General features: G+C 37.6%; 2 pseudogenes; both read right to left on the reverse strand.

The window, feature by feature from the left end:
• The window catches only part of LOC149181131 (BTB/POZ domain-containing protein At5g48800-like), a 38,405-nt pseudogene extending 30,046 nt beyond the window's left edge, over positions 1-8,359 (reverse strand).
• Positions 8,360-8,621: 262 nt separating this feature from the next.
• LOC149181132 (BTB/POZ domain-containing protein At5g48800 pseudogene) lies at positions 8,622-9,898 on the reverse strand (annotated as a pseudogene).
• Between the last annotated feature and the right edge of the window lie 12,539 nt (positions 9,899-22,437).

Below are 22,437 nucleotides of genomic sequence, written 5' to 3' on the forward strand. Positions count from 1 at the left end.
TCTAGAAGCTAGAGGCAAGAATGTGAACCCAGAGGTTGGGGGATCATCTAAACACTCTATAAGCAAGAACAAGGTAAAGAGGAAACTGAAATGGAAGGAGAGGAAAACAAACACTATACAGAAGGACAAACCTTCATGCAATCCTTGCACGAAGGATGGACACGATGAGGCACACTGCTGGTCTTTGCATCTAGAGTTGAAACCTAAGAAGTTCGGTGGTAAGAATAAAAAGATTGTTGCTGCTATTCAGAAAGACTTGGGGTCAGACTCAGGTGATGAAACAAAAATCACAGCCACAGGTATAAAAGGTAAAAATTCTGAAGCATCCACAAGTAATTCTGCACAATCTATTGATAATGAAAATAATGAGAGGAAAGGACATGAGCTTTTTCGTATTAGAGTCATTTCCAAGCACCAAAATATTGATACTTTATTTGATAGTGGATCACAAGTAAACTTGATTCCTGAAACAATTTTAAAGAAGTTGGGATTACTAACGAAACCTCATGAGAAGCCATATCCATTAGGTTGGGTATGTGATAAAACAAAGATATAAGTAACAAGACAATGTAAACTTAGGTTTGCTATTGGGTCAACATTTGTAGATGAGGTTGAGTTAAAAATAGTTCCATTGGATATATGTGGTATTTTTTTGGAAGTCCTTTCTTGTATGATAGGAAAGATATTTTCTATAGAGCTGAAAATAAGTATCAACTCACTAAATATTGAATAGAATATATTGTAAGAGCTCATAAACTCAAAAATAACTATTCTCTCATAAACTCAGGGTAGGTGAAAAGAATTGTGAATTCAAGTAAGCAATTTTTACCACTGGTTGTAAAGGAAAAGAACGCTGATAAAACCAATATATTTGAAGGCTGTGATGCTAAACAGAAAGCTGATTTAGTTAAAGCTGTTTCAGAATATGATATCTTATTTCAAGAACCTAAAGGTCTACCACCCAAAAGGGAAATAGTACATGATATTCATTTGCAGCAAGATGCTCCATTACCTAACATCGGAATGTACAGGTTATCAGCTTTAGAGAATGTAGAGATAAAGAAGCAGGTACAGGAGTTGCTCAATAAAGGGTTCATAAGACCAAGCACATCACCATGTGGATCTCTAACTGTGTTGGTGAGAAAGAAAGATGGTTTGTGGAGAATGTGCATTGATTATATAGCACTGAATAAAATAAAAATCAAGAATCATTATCCTCTTCCTTGTATTGATGATCTATTAGATCAGTTGAAAGAAGTAGTTTACCTTTTTAAGTTAGACTTGCGAAGTGGCTATCATCAAGTCAAAGTTGCAGAACAAGATGCATGGAACATTGCTTTCAAGACAAAGCAAGGGTTGTATGAATGGCTGGTTATGCCTTTTGGCTTAACTAATGCTCTTGCTACATTCATGAGAGTGATGAATGATGTAATAAGACCTTTTATTGATGATTTTGTAATTGTTTATTTATATGACATTCTTGTTTTCAGTAAGACATGGGAAGACCATGTAAAGCATATAAAGCAGACTTTAGATGTTTTAAAAAGAGAAAATCTCTATGTGAAGCTGTCAAAATGTGAATTTGGCAAGACATCTTTAAATTATTTGGGTCATATTGTAGGGGTGGTGAATTGAAGATAGATCCCTCTAAGGTTGAAGTCATTGTGAACTGGCCTAAATCCAAATCTTCTACAGAGGTTAGGAGTTTCCTAGGAGTAGCACAATATTGGAGAAAGTTTATTGCTAAATTTTCTTTGATTGCAGCTCCATTACATGCTTTAACAGGATTGGAATAGGTGTTTTAGTGGGGAAGCAAACAACAGAAACCTTCAAGACCTTAAAAGAAAAATTAGTACAACATCAGTACTAGAACTGCCAAATCTTCAACATCCATTTGAGATTGAAATAGATTCCAATGACTATGCCATGGGAGCAGTGTTGATGCAACACGGTAAACCCATATGCTATCATTCTGAGACATTTACTACTGCAGTAGTTAATTATCCGACATATGATAAAGAATTGTATGCATTAGTACAAAGTGTGAAAAAGTGGAAACATTACCTAATGGGCAAAGAAACAATCATACATATAGATCATCAACCACTCTAATATTTGCACTCACAAACTAATTTGTAGCAATCAAGACATTATAGGTGGATGGGTTTTCTATAGCAATTTCATATTGTCATCAGATATAAGAAGGGCATACACAATAAGGTTGCAGATATGTTATCAAGACCAATCATAAATGCATCTACTATACTTAAGCATAACTCAGTAATGCATGAAAGTTACATTGAACAATATGCTCAAGATGTATATGCAACTCTAAGTCATGGCAAGCAAGTAGAAGAATTGGATTATTATGTTAAGGACCAACTCAGATATCATTTGGGAAAGTTATGCATTCCATAAACTAAAAGAGTTAACATAATCCGAGAAGCACATACTTCTCTCATATTAGGTTATTTTGGTGCAAGTAAAACAGTTTCATAGTTGCAAAGGTTCTGTTATTGGCCAAGAATGCATGAAACAATTTCTACATATATTAAAGGGTGTACTATGTGTGCCACAAGCAAGCCCAGTAATAGAAAATTAGGCTTGTACAGTCCACCTCTAGTTCCTTCTCATCCTTGGGAAAGTGTTTCCATGGACTTTGTTGGGGGATTGCCAAAATCTAGAAAAGGTCATGATTATTTGTATGTTGTTGTGGATAGGTTCAGTAAAATGTATATTTTGATACCTTGTAACAAGCAGGTTACAACTAAACAAACAGCGAAGTTGTTCTTTCAGAGTGTATGGGTTCATTTTGGGTTACCCACTTCTATTGTTTCTGATCGAGATTCTTGATTTGTTGGGAAGTTTTGGTCAAGTTTATGGGAGTTGATGGACACTAGATTGAAGAAGAGCACAGCATTTCATCCATAAACAGATAGTCAGATAGAGGTGGTCAACAGGACAGTGATCTAGTTGCTCAGAGGTTATTGCAGTAAGAATCCCAAGCTTTGGGATATGCATTTGTGTTATGTGCAACATGCTTGCAACCATGCTAAGCACTCTTCTACTCAGAGATCTCCTTTTGAGACTTGTTTTGGTTTTATACCTCCCTTGGCTTTTGTCTTTGGTAAAAACATAGCAGTTGATGGACATAGCGATGTGGACAAAGCAACCAAGTTCATTGAACAAATCCAAGAAATTCACCAGGCAGTGCAGGAATAGCTGGAAAGAAGTCAGGCCAAGTACAAGGCAAGGCATGACAAGCATCGAGTTGAGCATAGTTTCCAAGTTGGTGATCAAGTATGGTTGTACATTAGCAAAGATAGAATGCAAGGTGAAGGTGAGAAGCTAAAACCAATAAGGTATGGGCCTTTCAAGATACTTGATAAAATTGGTGAAAACGCTTTTTGCCTTGATTTTCCAGCTTATATGCAAATCTATTCAGTCGTTAATGTAGAAAACTTGAGACTGTATGAACCTTCATTGATTGAAGATCCTGAAGAGAAAAGTCAGTTGCCTTCTATTGATGATCTGTTGCATAAATATCTCAATGAATTGTAGGAAGACATAGTTCTGGACAGGAAGGTGAGAAATACGCATTGAGGGGATGTTGAGTACCTGAGAATCAGACTTAAAGGTTCAAAACCAAGCAGTGCACGATGGATAGAAATTGGACAAGTGAGGAAGCTATATCCGCACTTGATCGATGCCTAAAAACCAACTTTTGGTGGTCCAAAAGCTTTTCAGTAGGAAGGTGTGATCCAAAATGGATCCTAAAAACCTCTAAGTCTTCATATACTTAAATATTAGAAACACTATCGCAATGGAAAACAGTGAAAAAAAGGCGGAAAATAGAGCTAAGAAAAGGTGGAAGTGATGTTGCATGGGAGTTGTCAGATTGGACCAATCAACAGTCCAAATCTAATCGGCATATTGAAATCGGCAGAGGCTAGCGAGAGATATCGGAGGCAACCATAATAAATCACGACAACGATCAGCGCAAGTCAACGAGGACCGTCAATCAAGCGTGCAGATCAACGGTCCAGACTTACTCACAATATCACATTGCTAAAAACACAAGGAGGACTAACCATGGCCTGAGGATTATGCAATATGCAATTGTGATATATCGCATCGCGGAGATACAAAGGAGCGGGGCCAATACAAATGAGACTTGAGATAACTAGACCCAATGGGTTTTATAAATGCGACCCTATAAGTTTTGAGTTCCGATATAAAGGGAATTTTTAGGCTTTTCTGTGTATTAGTGCATTTTCGTATAAAAACTGAAATACAAAGGAAAATGCCCCGAAGAAATAAAGTTGGACACGAAAGGAATTATAGATGCAGCCTTATATTATTTGAGTTCTGTAATGAGTGGGATTTTGGGCGGCCCTAAGGCGATAAGTGGTATTGGACGGGTTCCTCCCGATCCCATGCACTAGCCAACATATGGCTTGGTGAGGAGAGAGAAAAACCGCTTTTTCGAGAAGGTAGTCTCCGCACACTTAAGCCACTCGAAATAGATATCAATTGTTGGATCAGAGATCACGTGGATCAATGGTGTGCTTGTGATAGCGACCAAAGGTGGACCCAATAGGATTATAAGGAAGATTTAATATTATTTAAAGTCCAATAGAAGGCGTTTTGTCGGATTTTTCAATGTTTTCAATGTATTTCCCTGTGTAAATAGAGAATTGACTTTTTGGGGATTTCAATCACGCCAGTGGTCCTTTCCATTTAAAAACAGGTGGCCACCATACCTGAAGGTGTTTTACAATGATTGTTTAATGCTCAGAGGGGATTTGAACAGACAGAGGCCAGGAGCCAGAGAGCCTGAAAGGGGAGATGAACAGACAAGCACTGATAGCCTTAAAAGCTACTCAATGTTAGAGACAGTGCAGGTAGTTGCTGAGATAGAGAGAAAGTAGAAGATAGAGAGAAACAGGGAGAGTCTGTGTACTCTTATAGACTTGAGGATTTCAAGTAAATCCTTATTGTTTTGTCACTGTTGTGTTGAGACTCGATTTGATCTCACACTTGTAATAATCTTCTCTTGAAGACATAATAGAGAGGTCACCATTGAAAGCTGGACTAGGAGATGTAGCCAGGAAGTCTGGTGAACTCCTTGATTATTTGTTGTGTTGATGTGTGTACCTGTTATGTTTTTCTAACTGCTCATTGTCTATATTATTCACAATCTTTTCGATCCACTGCACTAAGTAATATAGGAATTCCTGCACATGAATCTGTAATACCTTAATATTGTCTTAATATCTCATTTTCAGATCAGATTTAGAGACGAGACCATTACATCTGTTTCTCAAAAAGCATTGTTCATCTTTGAACTATCTATGACCACAATCTTATTATGTAACAAGTCAAGAGGAGGATGAAAAATTCCACAAATAGTAATCTCTTCCTCGGGGATTTGAGGTTGTTCCAAATTCAAAGAGATAGGCTAAACAAAATTACGAGTAGAATCTAGGAACTTTGTAATTTGCAAATTATGACGATACTCATGCGAAACAGGACTTGTTTCTAATTGAAAATGTTGTAAAGAAATGAGAACCAGTTGTTCAAAATTTATATACAAATACACCCAGTCGACATCACTTTCAAGAAATTCAAAGCAAATATGCACATATCTGAAAGAAAAATCCTCTAAAGATTCCTGAGGTTTCATCCTAAGCTCATTTATTCTCTTTAACGCATCTTGGAAATCATACATGTTAAGTTCTTGTTGGATCTTAGCGATGAGTTGCTTGAATGAATGATTAGACGTCACTGGCAATGTGTGGCACCATTGCTTGGTGCAACCTTCAAGGGTGAGGGAGAAAACGCACAAGAAAAATCTTCGTCGTTGATATCAAAAGATTCACAAAACTCAAGGAAGTCATAAATGTGCTCGATTAAAAGGGTTCCATCCTCACCATAAAACTTTAATTGAGACAAGCGATGGAACTGCTCCTAGGGGATGGAAAATCGAAAAATAGACAAAGCAGATAAAGGCCTTGGGAGAAAGATTCTAGTTGGAGCCATTAACATATATGAGACTAAAATGCAGGCTTCAAGGGCTCATCTTGTCATTTTTCCCTCCTTCTAGAACCAAATTATTGACGATCCAAAATGTACCACCAACGACTAAGGCTCCCCGGTGCAAGGTCCAAATTAGACCTCACACCGTTAGGGATAGGAGCCCCATCTAGCATGTGGGCACAGCTGCCACCATGAATGTTTTCTACTCTTAGTTATCAAATGAGAAGGTATCAGAGTGGGGCGAGAATGAAATTCTCAGGCAGCGAAACAAAATCAAACCAAGATTGAAAAATTGCAGAAAGAGGTTTAAACAAGTCACAGAAATGATAAGAAGATATAAACGATGAGGGTAATTAGTGAGCTTAACCCCATCGAACACAACAAAGAGGAACCTACCAAAGGTCAATTGTGAAGTAGTTCACAATAGGTCGCTAACATGGAAAGGAACAAGTAAACATAGATTCTAAAGCAAAACATACATGTGACCACTATGTATCAGTACATAACATCTCGCGTATATGAAAACACACATACAAATATGGTGAGGTACTAGACAGCTAAAACAACCACCATGAGTAAGCATGGGAATCAGTGAACAAGGTAAAAGAAAACATCATATTAATATTGTTGCAACTTCAAATGCATATCATGCAACCAGCCAATGCCCAGTAGTGGAACATGGACTGTTCATACCATCACTCAGTGTTAAAACCCTAACCCTATTGCCAACCCACTCTCCTAGCTACCAAGAGTTGAGTGGCCCTATCTCTCAATCATCAATAAACTATCTATATTGGCCTCAACTTGAGTGCCAAAGTCATCCCTTTAAAGTGATGTATGCAGGCACATTTATAGAGGTCAGGTGACCATTGATCTACTATGACCTTTGGCCTTCCCTCATGCCATTTTAGCTACCTTCATGCCTACTGCCTAGTATAGGCTAAATTTATCTCAACTTAACTGTTGGCATCATAGGAGGACATTTGCGTTATGATAAAAAGAAGAAGGAGATGTAGAGGGTTCTTGTATACCCTAGAATGCTTGTCACCAAGGCGGTTGCCAGAGTACAAGACCAAATTGTGTGGTTCCTTTGCTGCATGAAATTCCATTGTGGTTGTCATTGTGTCTCGATCAACCATGCTGAGCAAACTTATTTACTCGTCAGACATCCTAGCTGCAAGTCTTCCTATGAGTTACCTTAAGTCTCTCCTCATAGGTAGGAGTCCTCACCCTCCTGTACCCTATAAGATAGTAAGCATAGTTATACATGATGATAATTGAAGACCATACCATAAATGTAACAATAGATAAATAAATAACAATAATCACAAGAAACCGAAATCAACTTTGGACCCCTGGATAATCCTATTCTGTGCTATAGTGCAGTCAATTAATGTGATCTTTATGGAGTGTCTCTGGGCTCCAAAATGTTTACAATAGTTCCTGAAAGGACTATCCATATCTCTCCTTGCTCTAATCAATCATCAAGAAGTGTTTAGGGTGAAGGACCCGGGGAATTTATTATCTTGTATGGAGGAGATGCAATGCTAAGAGGCATATAGCTTCTCGGGCTTCAAGATCCAACACTCTAATGTATGTGGCCAACTCTCTGGAATTTGATATTGGATGAATATGGAGGTTTCTTCTCAATACCATATATGTTCATCCATAATCCAAATTTTACAGTAGTTAAAGAGAATGGGATTTCATAAGAAAACTGGTAATGTAAGTTCCACTATTCCAAATAAAAGGTAGTTCCATCAAGAAAACTAGTGCACATCCCTTCTATAACTCCCTTATCATTTGGACATTGATAATATCTCCCTTTTCCTTTGGTAATGTTATCCAAGAGATGATTTGTAACAAGTGCACCCCTGTAAATGAGAAGAAATTGTTTGTCTTTTATTTACTTCATGATTTCTTTTGTCTCATGGTTGCTACACATTCTCATCATTATATTATTTTATGGGAAAAAATATATAATGCTCGTTTCCACTTCCGCATGCAGCATCTCTGAATGGTTTGAGAAGACCCTATTGAAACTAAATCATGAATCTTCATGAGCTAATCGTGGATTCCAAAGCCTCATAATCATTAAATCAATCACATTTGGAAATGCAACTTGCAGAAGTTAGACAACCTCATGATCCATTGAATAAAATGTGACCTTTGGGAGAAAAGTCAATATATGAGGTCATTTGCGACTTATGAAGGTCGCATAGTCGTGTTCCAAGGAAGTTGCATCTTCTGGCTGCTTCCCTGAGGCATAAAAATGTGACTATGTGACTTCGGTGGAAGGGAAACTTACCAGAGTTAGCATAGTCACATTGCAAATAGGTAACTCACTCTAGCTGCTTTTGTGAGACTATAGAGTGTGACTATGCGACTTTGGTGGAAGGGATACTTACTAGAGGTTGCAAAGACGTGTTGCAGACAATTCGCTCACTCTGGCTACTTCTTTGAGGCTATAGAGTGCGATTATGCAACCTTCGGAGAGTTCGCATTTTTACAACTGCGACTTGATGGGAATTTATGACCTGGAGCTTCTACCAGCAAATTTTCGCCTTGTGGGGATTTCCTTTTCATTCCATATATTTTAATCCATGATGGGCCTTCACGAAAATATCAATGGCTCTATACAACCCATCATCCATCGGGCATGCACATTCTCGCATCAATTCAGCAACAATTATGAATTTCACGGGCATGAGATTTGCATCTGGTGCTATTTTGCAAGGTAGTTATCCAACCACTTGGAAACATTGATGATGGTAGCCTGAGAAGGAGAATCAGCCAGGCAACCAAACTCGTATCCACCCAAGTTTAAATCCACTACATCCTGATTCTCATCCTGTTGTAAAAAAGAAGTTTCCTAATATTCTATGCACTGCATCCACATCAAACAGAGTATCTTTGTTGTGCAAGAAGGAAGGGATTAGCAGACCCTCGAGGCAGGCACATTCGAGCTGATGCCCAGTTCTTTTCTCCAGGTCCAACCTGCAAGCAATGGTGGAATTGAGCATCACAGTAATACGAAGCAGGCCGAAGGGAAAGGCAATGGGTATGGCGTTTTTCTCTATAGGCAAGAGGCTCACAATAGTCTCCACCATGATTCTCTGTTCGTGATGCTCCAAGGCAGCAGCAAGGCTGGGCATCTTTGTCCGAGCAGAGGCATCTCGTTTCTTGGCAAGCTCTTTCAGGGCCTATTCAGCATAATGCATGAGCGATGTCCTGATGTTCTCATGCATTACGCCTATGGATTTTGTGGCCAATATTACTTTCTGATACATTTCAATGCCAAGAACCGACAACTCTTTGATCCACCAATCTCCGCCTGAATAGTTCTGTTGACAATTCGACATCGTGTTTCTTGGTCTACATCCTGCCAGAGTTGTTAGAATCCAGACGTGATAGGCTCGATGCCATCTGCTCCCTACAGGCCTTTGAAGCAATTGCATCAACGCATTTGTTTACAATTTTCAGTTCCTCTGCAAGGGGGAGCAGATTCCCGCAACCGTGTATAACTTCTGTAGATTTTTCAAGGCTTTGGGCCACAACTTCGTTAAGATAGGCCTCCGTGTGAGCCATTAGGTTTTCTTCTGTGTAGTCCTCAGTCATTTCAAGATATTGGGAAACACAGTGAAGATGGGCCACATTTGATGAGGTGATTTCAAAGTTGATATCATCGTTGAACTTTGCTGCTTAGCTTTAAATTATCATGGTCTCTTGCATTTGCTACTAGCTTTCGGGTCCGCCTACTTCATGATACCAATGGAAACTTGTGCAATGCAAGGTATCCACCATCGACATCTATAAGAATGTCACTTGGGACATCTGAGAAAAAATAATATGTCCACATTTTCTCCCCACTTCTATAAATCGACTCTCTACCCCCAATTATTAGATTGTTTATTCCACGGAATAGTAGTGAGTGATTAGATTTCAAATCTCCCTAAACGCTTGGATCCTCGAAGGCAATGATTGTTCAAGAAATCTTGACTGTCATCAAATACTGACAGGGACCAGATAAGGTGAGGGGCTTAACGAGGTAAGAATTTCCTCTTGGAACTAACAAGATTGAAGGGCTAGATTGAACATGCTTCATTGCACGCTTTCATGAAAGCCTGGGTATCATCGGTGTATCCATTTCCGACATCACCAACTCATCCACATTCACTACTAGACGATTATCATTGAATATGTCTGAACCAGTTTCCATCCCTGGCTCCTCGAGTCCAGACCTATAAATGCCATTGTGACTGCTCCTTCTTCATTAAATATGTGCCCAATGCAGCTCTATTTAAATCCCTACATAGAAAATGGGATAAATGATTCAAACCATGAAAATAATTTCATCTGGAGGTGATAGTAAAATTGCAACTAAAGTAAAACCAAAGCTGCTCAGATTTGAAAATTAGCACAACAATTAGGCACCTAAATGGACTTATGAATTGTAAGCAATTTATGCAATGCCCAAAGAAATGTAGTTAACAGTTTAAGGGCTCGAAGTAACATGGCAATTTGAGAAATCTTAATGCACCCGAGGGGATGAGGACCAAGACAAAGCAAGGTTACTATCACAATGTATTATCACAAAACCTTATGCATATGTGTGATCATGCTTCAGGGTGAGTCAAGAAAAGCTTAAAATGACATGAGTACTCCGATCACATATGTCTACAGCTACAAGGGTAGTATATAATCTTTGCAAGCCCTAATGCTCATGTGGAGATGTAGTTCCAACAAAGAACCATGGGGAATATGATATGCAACCATCTCTCCCATGTGCCTAACAATGTCGATGGAAACACACTATTAAAAGGAGGTGAGTTAGGTCAAAATAGGAGAGGGATCACCTTTTCCCATTTAGGGTTTTGCCCAAATCCCAATACTTCCTACTGTAAGGAAAGCCAAATTGCATGTACGCCTGCTGAAATATAGGACATCTACTGATCGCGATGTTAAACATGTGAAGATGAGTTTTAAAACATGAGAGACACTTAACTCATTAATGAAGCCATTGACCTTTGGAACTCAAATGCGATTTTGAGGCCTACATCTGAGATAAAACATGATGCATGAATGCTATGCATGAAACGTGAGTGGGCACACCAAAGGGGGTGGATAGGCAAGGTTGTTGGGAGAGCAACTAGTTGGGGTCCTATTAAAAGACCCTAGATGCTCGGGGTGAGTGGTTGGGTACCCAAAATTTTGAATATGCCCTAAAACTTTGGGTGGTGTTGTAGTGGCTACAACAGAAGGTTTTTGTGCTTTCTTTTCCATACAGTCAACATGCAAAGATGACCAAGTATTGATATGCCTTCCACAGTATATTCATCTTGTATATCTGGTTGGGTGTCATCCTAAATTTAGCCGACTCCTTCACCTAGTTCTTCAAAATGTCTATGGAGTTGGCATTGTTGCTAGGTAATCTGACGGGTGTCTCCATGATGGTCACAGGCTCCACCATCTGATACATCTTATCATAATCCTATGCCCTGAAGGTATAAATCTTCGTCCCACTGACATTACTCAATGTCATCATCTCAAGATCATGTGTGAGATGATCCAATGTATCATGTTCGTGCATGGGAGAACGGGATACCTGCATGAAATTTGGTACAAGTTGGACTTGTGGATTTTCACATACACCTGCCAGTTTTCGAGGTCTTCCCCAAATGTGCCTCCAAATGCATCACTGACCTCTTACCATTTCAACTTGATTTCCTTGTCTAGAATCAGCTTGGTATCTTAATAGATCAGTAGACTTGCAGACACTTTCTCAATTTCTGCTCCAGTTGCACTTCTGTTAGTGTCCTTTGATCCTACTCTCTTGGAGGCCATTGATCCTGAACTGGAAAGAGGTGGACGAACACCTTCTAGATATGGAGACAAAGCAACATGCATGGAAAGAAATCTGTTAGCAAAAATCAAAGCAAACTTGAGGAAAGACATGAAACATACCTACGGATTGATAGGAAAGGATTGCGCAAATTCTTCTAGGAGGCTGGCTGACTAGCTGCCAAAATTTTGGAAAAGGCAGTTTGGGCTATCTGAGGAGGCTGACTGGTTGCTGAATTTGGACAATCCAGGCTGCCCTGCTAGCTGCTAGAATTGCGCAATGTGCAATTTCACCTGGAAATGGCTACTGGCTCAGTAACTGCATTGTGCAATTTTCTGGGCCAGCAATCACTGTCCCTCAGAATTGCACAATGCAAACCTAGAGGATAACTCCTGGGCATAAACATGCATTTCGTGAGAGGAAGACAAAGCCTTCCTTCTCAGGATTGTATAATGTTGTCTTTGTGAGGTAGAGTCTAGGCCAAGGCTGCCCAAACTCGCCGATAAGAAATTGAAAGCAAATGTGAAATTGAATGCATGGCGATACTAAGTGTAAGCAGAATGAAATTATTGTGCATGTAAATAGTGAATGAAAGATTTAGAAAATGAAAAAACATGCATATGGGTGAAGTGAGTCACTGAATCAGCAACCGTTCGTGCAAAACAGTTTCATGCATGTAACAACAATGAGATGCTAACAAAAACTAAAACGGTGCTAGTACATGCTATTATGCATGTAAACAATAACAAGCGTTCATATAAATCAAACAAACAACACTCACACAAGTGAAAACACAAAAAGTGACAGAAATGCTGCAAAAGACAAGTTGAGACCACTTACCATGAGTAGATGAGATGGATGTGTTGTGGCATGTTAGAGCTCCAAGATCGATGTGAGGAAATGAGCTCTAATGCGTTGAATATATAAGTTTGAAGCTCATGACGCGCATGCCACAAATCTAGGAAAGAGAAACACTTGGAGGAAAGATTCAAAAATGATCTTTGCATGTAATCTCCAACTGCTAAAAATAACTCCCTAAAACCTAGGGATGCATTTTACATGTTTCTTTTTCTATTTTTGGAAAAGGTAGCCCATGCATGCAAGTCAATCTTCCTTGGTCCCAGGTGGAAATGGTCAACCCAACTGTACATGCAAGAGCCTACTCAACTGCTGGGAAAAAATGTGCATTTCTAGGAGGGATCTCGGGTGGTTGCCCAAGATATTTGCATAATTTCTCGGCAGAGCGGCTAACTGCTACCCAGGATTGCACAATTCCTGGGCTGAGTAGCTCTGCTGGGAGGAATTGTGCAATTTTTTGGATGAAGCTTGACTAGCAGATTTGCACAATTCTGGAGCCCAACAAGCTGCCAGATAGAATTGCACAATTTTGGAGGGAAGGTTGGTTTCCCTCTAGAATTGCACAATTTCTTGAGGGGGTTGCTCAGGCTGCAACTAGACGAAGTCCGAAGAAGCAGCCTATGAGAGGAATGCAAAAAGATTTGATGGACAGGATGTCTTTATGCAAGAAAATCACTAAAGCTTGTGTACTTGACGAAGCAAGACATGGTGCTGTGAAAGGTTGGTAGGGAGGCTCCAAAAATAAGCTAAGGGAAAATTTTGGAGGGTGGTTGCGGCAATTACAACACTTGGCGACACACCGGTAGAACTCCAACTCTCTGAATGGACCTTTTTCGTGAAAAGAAATTATAACAGCTCCGGAAGTATTGTTCACTTCTGTCTTTGAGGTTTCTGCGAGTCTCATGATTATGTAGATTATCTTCCGGATAAATCACATTAGGTTTCTTTTTGATCGACGTTTCCAACCAGCAACGGTGGTTCATCTTCAGGATGTGAAAGATTATTGAAAGATCGGTCTCATTTTTTCTTTCATATATATAGAGATGTATGAGATGTTTAGCTGACAGATATTAGGATTTATTAAATTATTTTTAAATTATTCTAATTGTTTTAATTATAATTTAATTGTTTTATGTATTTTTTAATTATATTTTTGTGATATTTAGGGTTTAAAATTATTATATAATTAATTTAACTATTCTATTATGTTTTGTGAATTTAATTGTATTATTGTGATATTTTTGGGATTTTAAATTATTTTTTTATAGAATTATTATTTCATTAGGGTTATGGTTGTATTAATTATATTTGTTATATTTGCATTAATTATTTCTTATTTTAATTATATTTATTTTAATTATTTATTTATTTTAATTATTTTAATTATATTTATTTCAATTAATTATTTATTTTGATTATTTTAATTATTTTAATTGTTATAATTATTTTTATTTATTAATTAAATTTATTTTAATTATTTATATGGCTAATCCATTTTTCTTATTTTATTTGTTTTCATTAATTATTCTCTTATGTTTCATTTTAATTTTTAATTTTTGTTTAGGATAAGTTGCCCTATTCTAATTGTGTTAGTTATCCCTTATTCTATTTGTTTTGATTATGATTTAGTTATTCTGTTATGTTAATTATTGAATTGTTATTATTATTTTATTAGGGTCATAGCTTAGTTAATAATATCTTCTTATCTATGTTTATTTATTAATCATTTATTTTAATTATTTTAATTAATTATTTATTTTAATTATTTTTAGTTGTTATAATTATTTTTATTTATTAATTATTTACTAATTATATTTATTTTAATTATTTATATGGCTAATCCATTTTTCTTATTTTATTTGTTTTTATTAATTATTCTCTTATGTTTCATTTTATTTTTTTATTTTTTTTTATTTTTGTTTAGGATAAGTTGTCCTATTCTAATTGTGTTAGTTATCCCTTATTCTACTATTCTATTCTATATGTTTTGATTATGATTTAATTACTCAGAATGTTAATTATTGAATTGTTATTATTATTTTATTAGGGTCATAGCTGTTTATTCCTATTATTTTTATTTCCTATGATTTTTGTTAAATTATATTATAGTATGGTCATAATTTGTTTTTAATTATAATGGATTAGATCTTTTATGTTTGTTCTAGGTTAATTAGAGGAGGATTATAGTTAGGTAAGCATAGATTTGGATGATAGGATTGGAATCCAGTTTTCGCTTATGGTCCATCCTTCGTCGCTATTGAGGTTATTAGGGTGTTTGCTAATTTCTATGGCTTCTCTGAATTTCCTTATGAAATAAGAGCAATGCTGGCTTCCATGAATATTTGATTATTGTGCTGACTTCTCAGAGAATGATTGATTCTAGCAAAGGTAGGAATAATTGATGAATCTCTGCATCTCTTTAAGAATGTAAGGTCAATCTTATTTTTCGTTAAGACCAATCTGTGTCATTCAAATCTGCGAAATTCTTTCATTATCTCCCTTCTGTATTGGGTGAGTATTCTATCTTTGAGGTTTCTACGAGTCTCATAATTAAGTATATTATCTTCCGGATACATTGCATTAGGTTTCTTTTTTATCGACGTTTCGAACCAGCAACGGTGGCTCATCTTCAAGATGTGAAAGATTATTAAAAGACTGGTCTCATTTTTTCTTTCATATATATAGAGATGTATGAGATGTTTAGACGACAGATATTAGGATTTATTAAATTATTTTTAAATTATTCTATTTGTTTTAATTATAATTTAATTGTTTTATATATTTTTTAATACAATTAAATTCACAAAACATAATAGAATAATTAAATTAATTATATAATAATTTTAAACCCTAAATATCACAAAAATATAATTAAAAAATATATAAAAACAATTAAATTATAATTAAAACAAATAGAATAATTTAAAAATAATTTAATAAGTCCTAATATCTGTCAGCTAAACATCTCATACATCTCCATATATATGAAAGAAAAAATAAGACTAGTCTTTCAATAATCTTTCACATCCTGAAGATGAACCACCATTGTTGGTTCAAAACGTCGATAAAAAAGAATCCTAATGCGATGTATCCAGAAGATAATCTACATATTGTTCACTTCTCAACTCATCTTGGTTTCACTCTAGCCTGATTGTAAGATGTAGCATATGCCAAGCTCTTGGTCGATTGACACACATTCCAAGCCTAGGAAACACAGTTGTTTCGATTGGGATTGAGGGGTATATTGGTGCACAATTAGTATAGTCGTCAGAGTCTTAGTTTCATCTCTGGTGTTGCTCCACTGCCAACAGGATTGGACAGTACCCTCGTGAAGTCACATAGGAACACAAGCATTGCTTTGCTGCCAGCGAGCTTGGTCAGTACCCCCACAGAGTTACTTGCATCACCTCTCTACGCAAGAAGCCTTTCTCTTCTTTCGCCTTATTCATTTTTCATTTTTCTTTTATTTCCACTTTTCATTTTTTCATTTTTTCTTAACTATGCATAACACTTATTCATTTCAGAGGTAGAAGAGGGATCCCGACTTATTGAGAGAAGAAGACGTTGTTCCTTCAAGGAAGCAGTTTATTGTATACCTCTGACGTTCTTGTTAAGGTTTTCACCCTCACCTTACTCTACTTGACTGAGCTGACAAGGGTTAACCCAAAAAAAACTGACTAGAGTAGGTGACACTAGTTCACATGCAAGCGTTGTGTTTTCACCAAGGTTCACCTCGAACAGTACGTATTTTCCATTGACTTATCATGTACTAGAAGTAACAATTCTTCATATAGAGGCAGGATGACAGATAACAAAGTAGTGATAACTGCATAAGGCCTTTTGTACTTTACCCAAATTGTTTCATGAGTCATACAAGGTTTCATCTGAAACTAACCTACGAACAAAGAAAGTAAACAAATAACAAACTAAAGGAGAAGTAGAAGCAAATGTGAAGTGAGTCGCAAAAAAGAAAGCAAATAAAAAAACAAACAAACCAAGTAAGCAAGCAAATTGAAAGCACGCACTACTCCTACTCCTAAGCTAACGGTACATGGGCCTAATCACGTGAAGTGATATTTCCAATGCAACCACCGACACATTTTTTGACCCATGTTGGTGAAGGCTTGTCCGTGAGAAACCCGGTTGTGCAGACCAGTAGACAAGAAAGATGTAACAGTGAAGATGAACACACTTCATGTTTCAAAGTTTCCACAGGACATAAGTGAGTGCAAGTGCATGACATGTTTTTCGTGTACTTGTCACGGTGTTGTGCGACATTGTGTGCAACTTTAAAGCATATGCATACTCTTAACTGTGACATGCAAGAAAATGAAAGAAATAAAGAAAACTTGCGTCGTGCACGCGTGCTTGAAATGTAAGATTCCTCTAATGCATGAGAAATGGGATCATGCATTTCAAGTGGAGGAAGCATGATCTGTGTGTGGGATTGATCTTCAATGCATATAGATGAGTGATGAGGAGCCTCAGGTGATTGAACAATTTCCTGATCAAAACTGAAACCAACCTCAGGACAAGAGGGCCTGACATAACCATCAGCGTGGGCTAAAGTGCCTTGATAATCTGGAGGGTTTTGACTTCATCATGAGCTAGATCATCATAAACCGGTGGCTTCGAAAAATCAACTGTGATAGAATCATGATCGTGATCAAATATGGGAGTAAATGGATCATGACAACCATGATCAGAAAATTCAAATATTTCATCAACATCCTCATGATCTGATGAATCAAACAGAAGGGTAGATGAGAAGCGAACAAATTCATCCTTTGTTTTTCTGGAAAAGGAAGATGAAAGATCAAATGGATTTTCAATGAATAATTCATCCTCTCTATTGTTAAATGATGGACTAACATCCAGTGTGTCTTGCGAGTGATCAACAATGGGTTCATATGTAGATGAAGATACACATGCGAAATCATGGATGACAGGTGTTGGGGCAAAGTGATTGCCTATCATTTAATTTGTCAACCTGGGTGTTTCGTAAACTTGTGAAGCATGCGTGCACTGTATGTGCTAGAAATTGTCCTTCAGTTTAGATCAATTTAACTAAAAAATAACGAAAACCAATTCATCTAATCTATGAAATCAAATAATGAAAATGAAATTCAATTAACCTGTGAAATCAAAAACAACTAATGTATACTTAGTTACTCCAGCATTCAATTATGAAGTGTTACCTTCTTGAGATGATGTATAAGCAACTATTTATACTTTAACTTCTAATGTCCTAGAAAAACAAGTAAAGTGTGCAGAAAATAACTCAATAATTGCATGTATTAAATATTCAATCATTCAATCTTGAAATATGATTAAATCAATTTCTTAAAATGATCTTTAGGAATATCAGTTAATGTAATTAAATGAGGATCTTAAAAGCAAATATAAAAGCATGAAAAAGTAAAGCTCAATGATTGCATAAGTTGAGCATTCAATCACCCAATTTGAAGTCACCTTCTTGGCCTGATCATTTATTCAATTATACAATGGATTGATAGTTTGATCTAAGAAAGTAAATAATAAAACATGAAAGTAAACTAAATAACTATGAGCCCTTGCCTCAAACTTAATCCAATTAGAAAATACATAAATCTTCTCTATTGAACTGTTTTTAGAAAAGCAAAGATTACACAGTCATTCTAAAACTAATACTAAGAAATCAAATGAACTTTAATCTATAAAAGCAATTAAATATCACAATCGTTAGATGGCCATTCCAATTGTGTATGAGGATGGCAAGTGAAGAAGCTCCATATGCAAGAAAAAATAAATCTTCAAATCTCCAAGTATAAGCTCCAAATTCTCTATTAAAAACATGAGCATTTCTCCAACTTTCATGCCTTTCAAAGGAAAAGGCTCTCCTATTTATACAAAAACATAAGAAGCTACCCTATTTAATGAGGATCCACTAAAATCTCATATAGTCACAACCAAATAGCTCATGATGAGACACATATCCCCTAAGTGTCTCATAGAGTTCTAATCCAAATAAGAAATGATGAGACACCTCATAGAGTTACAATCCAAATAGGACACATATCCTTCTTTGACCTTTATACAAATCTCCTTTGAAGGGAATTCGAATTTAAGCATTGGAGGCCACATAAGGGTGCCTTGGAAGCTTCCAAATAACCTACACATGTCATGAAACTCAGGCCACATATATAGATACATGAAACCATGTTAACTTCCTAGCTTTTAATCATAAATTCACTTTAAACACATAAAATGAATAACTTTAGTAAATAAGGATCCTAACCCATATATTTATGAAAATGGTGGCTAATGAAAGGTTATATGGTTATGAAGTTGCGACATGTGAGTGAAATGGTGGCGATAAAGGTGAAAGTGGATGTTGTTTTGAAGGCATTTTGGAGGCCCAACAGTAGGTTCACCAAAGATGTCAGGAAATAACAGAGGAGGCTTGAACGGAATGGAGTCATCCTTCACGGACTTTTGATGCTCAAGCTCCTCGTCATATTTTTCATGAACGATAAAGCATATTGGTTGTGCCATACAAACTCTTTTAGTGGCTTGATCCTCATTCACAATAAGTGTAGAGCCCGGAATGGAAGAACACAAGACAATATCATCTAGAGGAACAGCCGAATACGAAGCCGAAGGTTATGTACAAAATGAATATGACAACTCAATGGACTCCCAACCAAATCTACATGAAAATTAATCAAAGTGATGTTGGGAGGATGTGAGAGTTGAACAGATGTGTGAGCGTGATCTCCTGCATCACTCTACAGTGGTGGAGTTGTTTGATGAGGGGATGGCGGACAATCACTTGTGACAGTGACCACATATGTCTGTGATTTCGCAGATCCATCACTAAATAATACTGAGCGAGGCTTGATTTCAAACTTCTTCTTGGGACAAGCAGATTTCTTACGACAGTACTCGAAATGGTCCCAAAGATAGAAAATTCTCATCTGGCTCTTCGGAGCTTGAAACGTCAAATCACGAAAGTGCTGCCAAAAATCCATAGGCCATTCATGCAGAGCCTTCCGTTGTTGTAACAGTTTTTGGTCAAGATGTTCTAGATCAAAATTATAGGAAGTGTCTTCAATGAGATCACAGAATTGCTCAAGTGAGTGCATGTTGTCAGCCAACACACTGCATAGCCATCAATGTGGAGATTAGCGAAGTGTGTATGCAAGCAGCAGATTGTCCTGTTTGTCAAAACATCCATCTTCCTCATGAAGCATGGAAAGAAATTCATGTAAGAACATAGGCCAGGCCACTTCGCCTTCACCATCATACATGTATGTGGACAAGAGATAAAAAAACTCCCTCATGATGGTAACAAATTCGACACGAGAAAAACATCATGGAGGGAGGAGAGGAAACAACTTTTCATTTGGCCCTCCTTTTAGTGCTAGAAATGTTGACAGTGTTGAACATGTCAGGGGATATCCCCGGTAAGAAGTCCCAATTAGACCTCAGATCGTTTGGTGTAGGAGTCACAGGTGTGGGTTGTACGGTAGTTCCTTGACCGTAATTTCGTACAAAGGCAAGTAAGATGTCCCTGTTGGTAGCAAGGGTGTGAAATCTGCAGCAATCCAAGGAAGGTGCATAAGAGGTTCTAACACATGGGGAGTGAGGTGAGTGCACCCCTTGGAAACCTGTAATAGTACTTGGATTAGAATTGAACACACGAGAAAAGATGCATCATGGGCTGGAAAGAAAGATAGCAAGCAATCCAAAGTGATGTTCAAACAAACAGAACATCTGCAACAAGATTCATACAATTGCATATAAAATAGTTCATACACAAATGCGTAAGTTAAATAACACACATTGCTACAGCAACCAGAATGGTCCAACTACAATAACAACATATGCATGAAAACATGTTGGCTTTGTTCCATTAAGAAGTGTAATTTCCAGTCATACAATACATCCATGTCCACCCACTAGTTCCAATAATGGAACGTTAAAACCACAATCATTTGCTCCTATAAAGAGATATACTAGCTTTGCATAGTGGAGAAGCCAAGGCACATTACAATATTGTCCAAGCTTTCTCTAAGATAGTCCTATCGAAGCTTGGTTGACCAAAAGCTAATCCAGTGAGTTATGAGAGACTATTTATAGCAAAGGGTGAGGTGGCCCTTGACATTCCCCTTTGTGACAATTCATCTACCCTCATGACTCTTCATCTACTCTATTACTGTTACATCCAACTATTGACACTTGTACTTACATTTGACAAGATGTTACATTACAATCCACATGTACCCATGTGAGAAAAAATGGATTGAGGAAGCCATGCAATACATCACTATGAATTAGAAGACCGTGGGAATTCTAACTCTTTGACATCCTCTCGATGATAGACAGTAGTGAAATGATGCCAAGAATGATAGTCCACAATGGTGTCCGTGTACTCCAAGGTGACATCTTTCTAGAACCTGAGTCTTCCCTCCATAGCATTCAGGTACACTGCTCGGGCTCCTCTGTCCAACTCATCTGAGAGCATGCGCATCATTATCTTTAGCACAACCAGACCAGTACCATACTTTTGCATGATGTCTGCACTAATTGGGAAATCTGGGCTGGTGGCTATGCGCATCAACTCGTCAAAGTACAATCAATAGTCAAACATGTGCCTTTATCTTCACCTCGATGAGAGTCCCAATAGATGGGATCACATGTACGCACACCACAACATTTATACTCTTGAATACATGTGCATGGGAAGCCTGTAGAATAGTGATGAGCTGTGGGAGCTCTTCATAGTTTTGGATGTGAATCTGTATGCATGCCTTCAGTTCAATTGTTCTAGGCTTCATCATCTTAGGAAAGTGAAGTGGGGCTCCCTTGTATCTTATCATCCATGTTTTCATGTAATCAACAACAGCATGCATGTTCGACAAGATGTGTCTCTTCTAGCACATCAGTGTTGCCATCCGTTGAGATGGATGACTGCCTTATACATGGTACCAAACTTGGAATACAATGTCTGCATGACTGTGTCAAGGGGCAACACTTCATCTAGTATTTCCTTCTTCAATTATGCTTAGGCGGATGGTGTAACCAATTCTCATCCCTTCTTGGTCATCTATAGTTCCCTAGCCATTCACTCGTTATCAACTATCAGAAAGAAAACACTCGACCTAGTGGCTTCGGCATAAGCTCGAGTAGCATCGGCCAATATTGCTGGATTTTTACGCACGTCAGACACAATCACTCATTCCTCATACTGTGCAGTAGAGGTGTGGTCATCCAGAGTCAACACTCTGTGAGATTTTACAACTTTATGTTGAGACTCGTCGAATGAGATATTGTGCATATCTCCTTCCGGATGATCTCCAAGGATCTCAGTGTCTCCTTGGTCACTTAGGACTTTCTCATCTTCTAGATGCGGTGAAGCTAGTGGCTTGACCTCCTCATGGTGAGGCATGAGGTTGGTGTCTTGCTCTAATTCCTGCCGCTCCATATCTGTATCCATTTATTCAAGTGCTCCCTCTATCTCCTAAGCGAAGTCCTTCTCATGTGATGGCTCACCCTGTTTGCCTGATGTCAACTATTCTGATGAGTACACTACTTGAGTGGGTGTTGTTTCATCTGTCTGCACAAGATTTTCACCCTATTGTACCTCTTCTTGTTGTGCTTCCTTCTCTTGTCTATGCAGCTCCTGTTCCTTCTAGAGTTGCTCCTTCAACTCATGC

The sequence above is a fragment of the Pinus tabuliformis genome, chromosome 3_2 (assembly GCF_031772625.1).
Source record: "Pinus tabuliformis cultivar Carrire ecotype Pingquan chromosome 3_2, CPIR1, whole genome shotgun sequence".
Classification (NCBI taxonomy): domain Eukaryota; kingdom Viridiplantae; phylum Streptophyta; class Pinopsida; order Pinales; family Pinaceae; genus Pinus; species Pinus tabuliformis.